The following is a 14,250-nucleotide window of genomic DNA, read 5'->3' on the forward strand; positions in this document are numbered from 1 at the left end:
TGGAATATTTGCATATACATAATGAGATATCTTGGGGATAGCACTGTCTAAACATGGAATTCATTTGTTTTGTATACACCTTATACACATAGCTTGAAGGTAATTTTATACAATATTTTAAATCATTTTGTGCATGAAACAAAGTTTGTGTTAAGTACTTACATGTGGAATTTTCCATTTGTGGCACCATGTCAGTGCTCAAAGTTTAACATTTTGGAACATGTTGGATTTCACACTGTTGGATTTGGGATACTCAACTGTATTATCATCTGCATTTTCCAGATGATAAACTGAGGCACAGAAGATCCAAGTGAATTTCTCTAATTTCACACAGCTGATGAGTGTGAAAGACAGAATTCAAACCCAGGCAGCTGGCTCCAGTCTTGAATCTTCTCTAGATTGCCTGGCTATTCTCTTGGTTCCTTTGGGAGTTACCTCACCTCTTCTTTTTTCTCTACACCCAATCTGTGCTTACTATTGGCTTTTTCTCTACAATATTTTATCACAACACAACACTCTTTCCTTTCTATTCAAACTATTATTAGTCTCCATTATTTTCCTCTGGACTCTAGCACCTCATCATCCATCCAGGCAGCGTATTTGTGCTTTGTAAGCTATTGCCCTCAACATAGCCCTCCTCTCAACACAAATCACAAATGGTTCCCAGTTTCACATTCATAGAGAAAAGTCCCTCTCCTGGCATTGTAGGCCATCCCCATACGCTGTCAACCCCCGTTTCCAACCACATCTCCCATTGCCCCTGCATGCAGCCCCTGCATTGGTGAGTCCAGGAAGGTGGTGAAACCGCCATATGCATTTCTGTCTGTGCCTTTGCTCTGCTTGCTTGGAATATCTGTCCTCATCACCATTTTGTCTTTTTGTTCCTCAAAGTTAAGCTGAACCCTCAACTTCTCTTTAAATTTGCCTGTCTCTGAACTCCTTCAGAACACATTTATCAAACTTGTATTTTTCTTAAGATTCTGGATATTAGTCCTTTGTCAGATGCATAGTTTGCAAAAATTTTCTCCCACTCTGTGGGTTGTCTGTTTACTCTGCTGACTCTTCCTTTTGCCATGCAAAAGGGGTGGGGAGGGAGGGGAGGGTGGGGAGGGATAACATGGGGAGAAATGCCAGATATAGTATGCCCCTAAAGTAAAATAAATAAATTTAAAACACAACACAACAAAACAAACAAAAAAAAGATTCTCTTTGTGACTATTGAAACTTGGAGACTGAGCTGAAAACAAAAGCTTGTATATGAAAAACTCCCCTTCAGGTGCATTTTTCCTCTATTTAGAAAAGACAGAAAGTCAAAATATTGGCGATTCAGATGGTGATTGTGTATTGGTTCGAAAGATTTCATGAATCAAGAGATAACTTTGTACTGACCAACTGGATGGACCCAACTGAATGAACCCAACTGTGACAATGTTCTGATTGATTTATTATACTTCTGTCCTGCAGTTAGTTGACAAGTTGAGTTAGATGGTAATTAGATATTTTCTCCTCTGCCTACATTCTAGGAATGTGTTGGCCAATGAGAGAGAAGTGCCCTTTTTCTGAGGCAATGGGAAGTGGGAAGCCAGTTTTCCTTGATGGATAAACTGAGACGGGGGACATAGGATCATTTCTGAGTCCTGGTCCTATGCAGAGACTGCTGTAGAGGATATTTTCTCTATTGTCAAGATGATGCCCTAAGACCAAACCTTATTGTCCAGCATCCCCTGGGAAGGAGAGACGGGAATTTTGAAGCTGAACTTCAACCATATTTTTTGTCGTGTTAGTCATCTTTTCAAAGGCATTTGATGTTCTCCGTCTCTAGACTGCTCTTCCTGTCATGGTAGAAACAGTAACGTCAAGCTTTTGTGCACCTGCCACAATTTTAGAACAGTGCTTTGTACGTATGCATGCAGTAAATGCTTAATGAATACATTTATCGATAGTGATCAGATCAATGAATTCTGTCTTCTTTCCAGACCAATCCATACTTAATGATCTTCATGCTTGGAGAACTCTTGCTCAACTTGAGACACTGTTCTTGTGTCCTTAACACACCTTGAGAAGCATGGCTTCTGCTGTTTTATTTTATTTTATTTTACTTTTTGCCTTTTCCACATGTTCTAACTGTTTTGTTTAGGAGGCAGCATGTGAAAAAGAACACAGAAAGCCAGCTGCCTCAACATTCAAATGAGAGTGCAAATTCCTACTATAAGAGGTGTGGTTATATACTTACTCAAATGTTCACATTGCAAGAAGGAATACAGAATTCCTAAAGATGCCCAGGTAAATGGCAGTGAACTCAAAATTCATGTTTGTTGAATGATGCCATGGAAAAGGGGTTTTGATTCCACAAACACATTGGGAAGCAACTCAGTTGAGTTGGGAGAGTTTTGAAAAGTCTGTTACTTCAAAGTAGAGATCTGACTGAAATAAAGACTGTGCATTTTATTTATTTATTGAGACATGGCTTGCTCTGCTGCCCAGGCTGGAGGTCAGTGGCACAATCATAGCTCACTGTAACCTTGAATTCCTGGGCTCAAATGATCTTCCCACTTAAGTCTCCTGAGTAGCTAGAAATATGGGCACGTGCAACTACACCTGGCTAATTTTTATTTTTTTTTAATTGAAATGGAGTCTTTCTATATTGCCCAGGCTTGTCTTGAACTCCTGGCCCTGCTTCGGCCTCTCAAAACACTGGGATTACAGACATAAGGCACTGTGACTGGCCGATGCTGTGCATTTAAAGGAGGCCCAGTACAGCTCTGTGCAAGGCTATTTTAATTGAGCTGGCTGAGTTCAGGGAATGAAAATTGTCCAGAGGTGAGTTCCAGGGCCTCGGCCCTCTGTGAGGCTTGCTTCTTTGAGGCTGGCTTGGCTCTTTGTCAGTATTTCTGCTGAGCTCAAGATGTGTTTGTAGAATTGATGTATGTGTTCCCACAAAGTACTTTGAAATTTTTTGAGCAAAAATTTTCTTCAAACATGTCTACAGTGCTGAGATGAATTTACACATCTATGAATTTCTGGCCAATAAATTTCCGGTGTGGGTTTGCTCATTACTCGTTCATTCATTATTCATTCATTTGTTCATTCATTAATTTATTCAATGTGCTAAATTCTGAAGCTATAAAAGATGAATGAGATCAACTTTCCTCAGGAATTTTATTACCTAGACGAGGAAGACAGTCACTTACAGAAATACACTAAAATGTTATAGATGCTGATGAAGTAGATATGAAACTCCTGGTGTCAGTGAAAGAGAGGGAGACAGGAAGGAAGGAAGACTGGCCACTGGGATTCGAGGATGATCAGAGTAACATTCATTGAAGAAGCAATTCTTGGACTGAGCCTTAAAAAGATAATGATCAGCTAAACAAATGAGTAGGCATGTGGAGAAGAGGGCCGAAGGCATGCCAGGCAGAGGGATAAGATATGGAAAGAGTAAGAGACAAGCAGATGTGATCGATGGGGGTTTCCCAGCCCTCCTTTGGTGTGGAGTGGCTGGGGAGGAAAGCACAAAGTGGGAGGTGGTGAGAGGGGCCGAGGAGGTTTCGGGTCACACTGAGAGGGTCTTGTGCGCCCTGCTCAGGAGTCTATACTTTGTTATTTAGACATCGGAAGGTGCTGGCTTGTTTTTAAACTAGAGATTTTATTCATATTTTTGTCAGCTTCTCCAAGAACATCCTATTCCTGTTACGGGATCAAATTCAGAATCCCACATTGCATTAACTATCTCATCTCCTTACCGTTCTCCAATAGGTGACTGTTCTTCAGTTTTTTCTTATCCATGACCTTGACACTTTTGACAAGTCTGGGTCAGGTATTTGAACATGTCCCTCAATTTGGGTTCATCTGATACTGTGTCATGATTAGCCCAGGCTTATGGATTTGGGGGAAGAATACCAGAGAGGTGAAGTTCCCTGCCAGTGCATGGTATCAGGGGATACATGAGATTAACACAACTTATTGCTGGAGACATGAACCATGACCACTGGTTAAGGTGATGTCTGTCAAATTTCTCTACCATAATGTACTCTGATTTGTGTGTGTGTGTGTGTGTGTGTGAGAGAGAGAGAGAGAGAGAGAGAGAGAGACAGAGACAGGGGTCTCACTCTGTCATCCAGGCTGGAGCACAGTGGCCCAGTCATGGCTCACTGCAAGTGATCCTCCTGGCTAGCTTCCTGAGTAACTGGCGCTACAGGTGTGCAGCACTATGCCCAGCTATTTTTTGGTATTTTTTGTAGAGACAGCATTTCGCCATGTTGTCCAGGCTGGTCTTGAACTCCTGGACTCAAGGATGTGCCTATCTTGGCCTCCCAAAGTGCTGGGATTACAGGTGTGAGACACCATGCCTGGCTACAATGTTATTCTTTTTCCCTTTCCAGACTCCATTTTTTAGAAGTAGGTCACTAAGTTCAGCCCACACTCAAAGGGAGGGGTATTAAGCTCCACTTCCTGGAGAGAGGAGTATCAAATAATTGGTGGACATATGTAAAAACCACCGCAGTAATTAATAAATATTGTAGAGGAGATAATTTGAGGCTATGCAGATATCTTGTTTCTTCTTAACATCTCACCTCCTAATTTTAGTATTCATCAGTGACTCTTGCCTGCAGCAATCATTACTGTGGTGTCCTAATAGTGATTTTCTCTTTATTATTCCTTTTACATTTGTTATTTGGAATTCTTCTGTAAGGAAGATTTGTCCTTTCTTCTTCATTTATTTATTTATTCAGTCATTTATTTATATCAGTATGGACTCACGGATACTCATTTAATTCTTTGGCTATCCTTTGGGTTATAAGCAATGCTAGTGTTAATTATTTTGCTTCTCCAATCATTCTAGTTCTGGCCATTGGGAATTCTTTGAAGTTGCCTCCTGTGTCATTTTGACCTGCCCCTGTCATTGTGGCTGTGGTGTCTCTGAGTGTGTTTTGTGTACTTCCTTACTTTCTGGCATTGCAAGATGCTCCAGGCTCATATTGTATGTGTTGTATCTCCCCTGTCTCAGCCCTGGAATCATCCATTTCTCCAGAGAGGCTTGGTTCCATATATTGAAGAATGGTATTTAAAAACCAGTATTTGGTCACTGGGTGTGCTTGTTGCTGCTGTGTCACTGCTTCTAAGTTTTTAAGTAAAGAAGTAATATAACTATAATTGGAGAATGTCCTGGCAGGTGGTTGGCAGGGGGTACTGCAGGAGATGGTGAGGACACCATGCTGATTGACTGTCCTAGCAAGACAGGAGGATGTGCTGACCCTCAGCAGTGGCAGCACTGGTGGAAAGGAGGGTGAGGGAGTTTGTGGCTCATCTAGACGTTGGTCTCCGGCAGTTATAGCCTGAGGTAGCCTGAGTCCTACCCTGCTACTTGCTGGCTATGACCTTGGACAATATGAATGTCCTTGGACAAGTCATTCAACCTTTCTTTGCCTTAGTTTCCTCATCTAGAAAAAGAAGCTAATTACACCTGCTGAGAGAATCAAATGAAAGAAAATGTGGAAATTCCTGGCTATTTCAAATCACTGTCCCCATAGGAGGAACTTCAGTGTAACAGCTTTTCCCTATGCTTTTTTTTTTTTTTTGGCTAGTGAGAGTCTAGCTGCTTAGGGAGGCAAAGGAGAGTGGGCGTTCCCATGGGACGGGCAGGAGAAAATGGCCTAGAGAAAGGCTGAAGACATCCAGCCAATCCGGGTGTAAACCAGAAATCTTCAGGCCTGTAGGAGCAGAGCAAAGCCACAGAAATATTCAAGGCAACGGTGACCAGCAAAGGGTGACGGCTGGGTGGGAGCTTTTGCCCAACAGCTTCTGCAGAGATCCCGGGCAGTGGGGGGTTCCCCAAGCATGGCTGGCCTGGGGCAGTGCTGCTGGCTTTAGCCAGGCACCACAAGACTATGGAAGGATGTTCATCGGAGATGCTCAACTTCACTGGGGTAAAAAAGGTCACAAAGTATATTTCCCCTCGCCTCTGCAAAGTGGGATGTATGGTCTGGAAGTGACTTTTTCTGATGTGTGCTTATACGATGTGGGAAGCATAACAGTATGCCCTCATGCTGTAGCCCAATGTCCCAAGCTGCAGAGATCTTGCTGTTAGCTAGCCAAGCACCCACTCTAAGACCTAAGATGTCTTGTGTTTGAGTTTTAAGTAATATATTCTAAACCACTGTGGAGCTCTCCAGGGGGGCTTGAGGATTGGGTGGCTTTTTTGTTCTGTTCCATGCCTAAGCCTCCCACTGTTTATCTCAGAGGTGTGGGCCCTGGTCCAGCACCCTCACCATAGGCAGAGGGACTTCCTCCTCCTTCTTCCCACCTTCTTCCCCGCCATCCCTTCAGGGGGCCTTTCCTGTGTCCTTCATCTCCTCTTTGGTTCACCAGGCTCAGGAGCTTGCTTCTTGTCCTCTTGCTCTCTGGCTCCTCACTACCTCTCAGGAGGCTGAGGGAGGGCTCAGAGGGTGGTGGTGGGGGAAGATGTCTTTAGTGGTTCTGCCCTCAGGATGAATTATCTGCAAAATAATTACATCTTCCCAAGGCACAGGCTAACAATCCTGTGGGGAATTAGGCTGAAAAGCGCTCTGTGTCCTTCAGCAATATTAGTTTAGTATGTGCAACTCCTAGGAGGAGGAAGAGAGAGAAAAATATACATTATTTCTAAAAAGTAAGATAATACCTAGTTGTCTTAGGGTATTTGGACTGCTATAACAAAACACCTTAGCTTGGGTAATTTATAAACAACAGGAATTTATTGCTCACAGTTCTGGAAGCTGGGAAGTCTAAGATCAAGGCACTGGTATATTCTGTGTCTGGTGAGGGCCCTCTCCTCACAGATGGTGACTTCTAGCTGCATCCTCACATGGGGAAAGGGGCCAACAAGCTCCCTCAGGCCTCTTTTTTATTCACAGTTAAAAATTGTTAATTGACACATAATTATACAAATATATGGGTTACAGTGTGATATTTCAATATTGGGTGCAATGCATAATGATCAGATTAGGGTAATAAGCTTATCCATCATGTAAAGAAGTTATCATTTCTTCTTACTGAAGGATGTTCAAAATTCTCTCTTCTAGCTATTTGAAAATATAGAGTGGATTGTTGTTAACTGTGGTTACCCTACAGTGCTAGAACTCATTCCTCCTATGTCATTTTGTATCCGTTACCCAACCTCGCCCTATCCCTGCCTTCCCCTACCCTCCCCAGCCTCTAGTAATCACTATTCTACACTCTGCTTCTGTAAATCCACTTATTTAACTTCCATATATGAGTGAAGATGTGTGGTATTCATGTTTCTGTGTTCCTCAGGCCTCTTGTATCGAAGCACTAATCCCATTCACGAGAGTGGAGCCACCATGACATAATCACCTCCCAAAGGTCCCCTCTTCTAATGCCACCACATTGGAGATTAGGTTTCAACATATGAATTTTGGGGACCACCAGCATTCAGACCATAGCATTGAGTGTGTTCGATATTCGAGGCAGTCTTTGTGCATGAAATAGTCTCAGTATTCCCATTATATAGGCACCATTATTATCCCCATTTTATCAATGGGGAAACTGAGGCTCAGAGAGGGACAGAGCAGGGTTTCAAAGTAATGTCAATCTCACTTCAGAGCCCTCACAATGCCTGCATACAAAGCTGCAGAATGATACGTCGCATGGTAAGAAATTCTAGGGTGGATGTGCATGTGTGAGATCAGAAGTGTCTGAGAAAACTGGGGATGAGTGGGTGCCACAAGAGAGGGCATCTGCATGTGAGTAAGAACAGATTGATGGCAATCTGCACAGAACCAAGGCCTGGCTGGGGAGGGAGCTCTGCTGCCACATGGGGGCCCATGACCCCATTCCCTGCACTGCTGGCCATGGCTCCCGAGCCCACTTTTTTTGTTTACACAACCTAGCAACTGTTCTTCCACAGCTGCTCCTTTGGTTCAACTCTCCAATATAGCATAGTCTTCTGCATAATTTAGGGACTTCTTTGATGTTACACGCTTGCTGGGTTTATAGTCCAAAAGGTTTCTGGGGGAAATTTCTTGTAAGTGTACACTTAAAGTCCGAGGCCTAATGATTTCTCTTTACTTATTTTTTTTTTGGTCTCTGATGTATAGGACTGATCTGTTGACATTTTGATCATACAGAGGACATGCCAAATTTTGCATTTGCTACAAGCAGAAAATGTTTGCATACCAAAGAACCAGAAGGTTTGAGATATTCACATTGTACAAACCTAATTTTTGAACAAATACCTTTTGCTGTGTGATAAATGAACCCAAAACTTACTGGCTTAAAAGCAACTTAATATCATCCTCCAAATTCTGTGGGTTGACTGGACTCATCTGAAAGATTCTTGCCAGGAGTGTCTCATGCAATTGAAGTTAGGCATAGCTGAGGCTGGAATCAGTTGAAGGGAGGAGACTGAAGTGGCTTCTTTGCTCCCATGTTTGGTGCTGCAGCTGAAGGCTGGCATGAGTAGGGCTGACCACGCATTTTTCTCTCTTTCCAAGGGCCTGTCCTTAGCATGTAGTCACAGGGTAGTTGGACTGTGACATACTAGACAGCTTCCCCCAGAACAAAATCTTCAAGATTACTGAAGGCATAACTTTGGAAGCCATACCAAGTGATTCTGTCACATTCTCTGGGTCTCGGTTCTCTGTGGAAAAGGATTATATGTTACTCATGAATGACAGGAGACATGATTGACTGAGGGAGGTGGGGACATCTTTGAAGAGTAGTTACCTTAGTTTGTACCCTGCTTCCAATAATTCATGTCCTTCCACATGCAAAATGCACTCACTCCTCCCCATAACACCCTGTCCTCCTCCTAAATCTTGTTTTATTTAGGCATCAGTCTTATTATCTATTCTAGGTAACAAATAATCCATAAAGTATTCTCATTACCTATTGCTATATAACAAAGCACGCCATAAGTTAGTGTCTTAAAAACAATTACCACTTTATGATTAGGATTCTGTGGATTGTTAGAGCTCTGGGCAGTTTTGCTGCCTGTGATCTTGGCTCAGGCTGTGGCCATCCAGGGCTTGGATGGGCTGGAAAGTGCAGATGACTCACTATATGGCTGGCCTTTGAGACTTGCTGTCCAGGTCTTTAATACAGTGAGAAGCATCTGTAGTCCTAGACTGTCCCTGTGTAGTTCAAGTTCAAGACTGGTTTAGACCTCTATCTGGGCCACAGTCAGGCTAATCTCAGCCAGTAGACATGTGACTCTCAGGAGACCTTCAGGCTGATTTTATATATATATATATATATATATATGTATGTATGTAATTGGTTGGTAGGGCTATAGGACACCCAGAACCAATTGGGTGAGTAAACTGAATGGGTGAGTAGTTCCAATGGCTATCTTGCACACTCACCCTTAATTCAAACTTCACTAGCTTGCTTTAGAAGTCACCATGGCGTATATTTTCTCTCTTTCTCTCATGTGCTTTCTGTCTTCCATTCATGGTGACCAGCAGTAAGAAGATCTGGTGGAAAATATGTGTACCATAAAGGAAACCAATTAGTACCCAACGATTGCCACAATTGCCAGCCACTGTTGCCAGTGCTCCCCCAGTCCCTCCAGCATCTCTGTTATATCTTGTTTGTCCTCTTGTTACAATCCATAAACATACATGGAGTTTGCACAGTTAACCTTGGAGAGCACCTTGCTAGGTATGGTGAGAACCATAAATAGTTCATCCTGAAGGGCTTATTGTCCCATAAGGGAGAAAAGACAAATTAACAAGGAAGTTTATCATGTTGTGATAAAGAATGTGGGTATAGGAAAGATGCAAAAACTCCATGGTAGGAGGTCAGAGGACAGAAGAATTCTACCTCTGTGTTCTGGCTTTGACTCTCCTTCTAGCTCTGGACAAATTTTTACGTTTCACACTCCAATTTCCCCATACGGATAATGAGGGAAACATATCTCTTTTTACAAGTATCACCGAGGAGTGGTGAGAGTCGGTGACAAGGTATCTGTAAAGGTTTGAGGTTTTATTTTTGTAGAGTCCAAACACATCTTTAACCTTACAAGTGCTTGGGATGGAAAGAGCAGGTAAAGTGGTTAGATTTGTGTATGTGTGCGGGTGTGCGTGCGCATGTGTGTGTGTGTGACTGCCATGCTCCAAATGAGGCCTCGGGGGTAATAAAAAGAGGGCCTGCTGGGACCACCAATTTCTTTTTCCCATCTGTGATGGCTGGGGCCCTGTGCTTCACACTGGGAAGGGTATTGCAGAACTCTCCTCAGTCTTGTGGTGCGGCCGCCTTTAATTCATATTTGCATGTGTTGTGAGACCAGTCAGGCAGCTGAACACTGCCCAGGAGTGGAGCTTGTGATGATGTAGAGAAATGAAATCACTGTTTAATGAGAATTGGTGAGATAAGGTCCACAGATGGACAATTCGGAGGGCTGTGTTTGAACCATGGTATCCCATTAATTTTATAATACACCTTACTGTGGGCTTAAATTGCATTCTTGGAAAATTTAGCCCAGCACGACTAGTTCTTCTTAGAATAGCATCACTCACGTACTGTTGTGTTCAATAAGCCTGTTGCATAAAAGGTTATGATGTAATTTTTATCGTTATAAGTCTCCAGTGCTTCTAGATCTTGCCTTCAAACTAGTGAAAATGATATTTCATATATCCACGATTGTATTTCAAAGTAAGTTCTAAAAAGCCATGTGCCTCAGTTTATCCTTTGGAATTTGCCTATCTTTTCTTTAAAGAGTTATTTTTATAAATCAATATTCTAAAAGAATATACCTACATATTTTCCTATAGCTTTCAGTCTTTGATTAATGTTTTAATGGTGTTTTTCCCTGTTTTAATCCGTGTAGTATATTGAACTAAGCCTGGGACTTAGAGTTAGATGAACTAGGGTCTGAATCCCAACTCTTCTCAATCACTAGCTGTGATTATAGTTAAATCACATAATGATTCTGAGAAATCATTATATATCTCATTTTATATATATATATATAAAATGATACATATGTAATATATATATCATACATATGTAATATATATAATGATACATATGTAATACATATATACATATGTAATATATATTATGTGTCATTACATATAATGATATATATGATATATGATTATATATATATATATTTTTTTATTGCATTTTAGGCTTTGGGGTACATGTGAAAAACATGCAAAGTTGTTGCATAGGTGCATTCATGGCAGTGTGATTTGCTGCCTCCCTCCCCCTCACCCATATCTGGCATTTCTCCCCATGCTATCCCTCCCCAACTCCCCCCCCGCTGTCCCCCCAACTCCCCCGCAACAGACCCCCGTGTATAGTGCTCCCCTCCCTGTGTCCATGTGTTCTCCTTGTTCAACACCCTCCTATGAGTGAGAACATGTGGTGTTTGGTTTTGTGTTCTTGTGTCAGTTTGCTGAGAATGATGGTTTCCAGGTTCATCCATGTCCCTACAAAGGACGCAAACTCCTCATTTTTAATGGCTGCATAATATTCCATGGTGTATATGTGCCACATTTTTCCTGTCCAGTCTATCATCGATGGGCATTTGGGTTGGTTCCAGGTCTTTGCTATTGTAAACTGTGCTGCAATGAACATTCGTGTGCATGTGTCCTTATAGTAGAACGATTTATAATCCTTTGGATATATGCCCAGTAATGGGATTGCTGGGTCAAAGATTATATATAATGATATATATGATTGCTTATATATCATATATATCATAAATATATATGATATATCATATATATTATAAATATATATTATGTATTATATATAATATATAATTATAGATATATAAATTAATATATATATAAATTATATATATATAATTGTACTTTAGGTTCAGGGGTACATGTACAGAACATGCAGGACTGTTGCATAGGTACCTACATGGCAATGTGGTTTGCTGCCTCCATCCCCCTGTCACCTATATCTGGCATTTCTCCCCATGTAATCCCTCCTCTACCTCCCTACTCCCTGCTGTCCCTCCCCTAGTTCTCCCCAACAGACCCCAGTGTGTGATGCTCCCCTCCCTGTGTCCGTGTGTTCTCATTGTTCAACCCCCACCTATGAATGAGAACATGTGGTGTTTGATTTTCTGTTCTTGTGTCAGTTTGCTGAGAATGATTTTTTGTAGGGATATGGACAGATTCATCCATGTCCCTACAAAGGACACGAACTCATCGTTTTTTATGGCTGCATAGTATTCCATAGTGTATATGTACCACATTTTCCTTGTCCAGTCTATCATCGATGGGCATTTGGGTTGTTTCCTGGTCTTTACTATTGTAAACTGTGCTGCAATGAAGATACATGTGCATGTGTCTTTATAATAGAATGATTTATAATCTTTTGGATATATACCCAGTAATGGGATTGCTGGATCAAATGGAATTTCTATTTCTAGGTCCTTGAGGAATCGCCACACTGTCTTCCACAATGGTTGAACTAATTTACATTCCCACCAACAGTGTAAAAGTGTTCCTATTTCTCCACATCCTCCCCAGCATCTGTTGTCTCCAGATTTTTTAATGATCACCATTCTAACTGGCATGAGATGGTATCTCCGTGTGGTTTTGATTTGTGTTTCTCTAATGACCAGTGATGATGAGCATTTTTTCATATGTTTGTTGGCCTCATATATGCCTTCCTTTGAAAAGTGTCTGTTCATATCCTTCGCCCACTTTTGAATGGGTTTGTTGGTTTGTTTCTTGTAAATCTGTTTTAGTTCTTTGTAGATTCTGGATATTAGCTCTTTGTCTGATGGATAGATTGCACATTTTTTTTCCCATGCTGTTGGTTGCTGGTTCACCTAATGATTGTTTCTTTTGCTGTGCAGAAACTCTGGAGTTTAATTAGATCCCATTTGTCTATTTTGGCATTTGTTGCCATTGCTTTTGGTGTTTTAGTCATGAAGTCCTTGCCTATGCCTATGTCCTGAATGGTTTTGCCTAGGTTTTCTTCTAGGGTTTTTATGGTGTTAGGTCTTATGTTGAAGTCTTTAATCCATTTGGAGTTAATTTTAGTGTAAGGTGTCAAGAAGAGGTCCAGTTTCTGCTTTCTGCACACTGCTAGCCAGTTTTCCCAACACCACTTATTAAACAAGGAATCCTTTTCCCATTGCTTGTTTTTGTCAGGTTTGTCAAAGATCAGATGTTGTAGATGTGTGGTGGTTGCCTTTGAGGTCTCTGCTCTGTTGGTACCAGTACCATGCTGTTTTGATTACTGTAGCCTTATAGTATACTCTGAAGTCAGGTAGTGTGATGCCTCCAGCTTTGTTCTTTTTGCTTAGGATTGTCTTCGCTATCTGGGCTCTCTTTTGGTTCCATATGAAGTTTAAGGTGGTTTTTTGTGTCTCTGTCTCCTTTAGTTCTTCTCTGATCTTAGTTATTTCTTGTCTTCTACTAGCTTTTGAGTTTGTTTGATCTTGCTCCTCTAGCTCTTTCAATGTCGATGATAGGGTGTCTATTTTAGATATTTCCTCGCTTCCCATGTGGGCATTTATTGCTATAAATTTCCATCTAGACACCGCTTTAAATGTGTCCCAGAGATTCTGGTACTTTGTGTCTTCATTCTCATTGGTTTCAAAGAATGTCTTTGTTTCTGCTTTCATTTCATTGTTTATCCAGTCAACATTCAAGAGCCAGTTGTTCAGTTTCCATGAAGTTGTATGGTTCTGAGTTAGTTTCTTAATCCTGAGTTCTAATTTGATTGCACTGTTGTCTGAGAGACTGTTTGTTATGGTTTCCGTTCTTTTGCATTTGCTGAGGAGTGATTTACTTCCAATTATGTGGTCAATTTTAGAGTAGGTGTGATGTGGTGCTGAGAAGAATATATATTCTGTGGGCAGATGTCTATTAGGTTTGCTTGGTCCAGATCTGAGTTCAAGTCCTAGATGTCCTTGTTAATTTTCAGTCTTGTTGATCTAATATTGACAGTGGAGTGGTAAAGTCTCCCACTGTTATTGTGTGGGAGTCTAAGTCTCTTTATAGGTCATTAAGAACTTGCTTTATGTATCTGGGTGCTCCTGTATTGGGTGTGTATATATTTAGGATAGTTAGCTCTTCTTGTTGCATTGATACTTACCATTGTGTAATGCCCTTCTTTGTCTCTTTTGATCTTTGTTGGTTTAAAGTCTATTTTATCAGAGATTAGGATTGCAACTCCTGGTTTTTTTTTTTCTCTCCATTTGCTTGGTAAATCTTCCTCCATCCCTTTATTTTGAGCCTATGTGTGTCCTTGCATGTGAGATGGGTTTCCTGG

This window comes from Aotus nancymaae, unplaced genomic scaffold (assembly GCF_030222135.1).
Source record: "Aotus nancymaae isolate 86718 unplaced genomic scaffold, 86718_ANA_hifiasm-v0.15.2.pri h1tg000020l, whole genome shotgun sequence".
NCBI classification, from domain to species: domain Eukaryota; kingdom Metazoa; phylum Chordata; class Mammalia; order Primates; family Aotidae; genus Aotus; species Aotus nancymaae.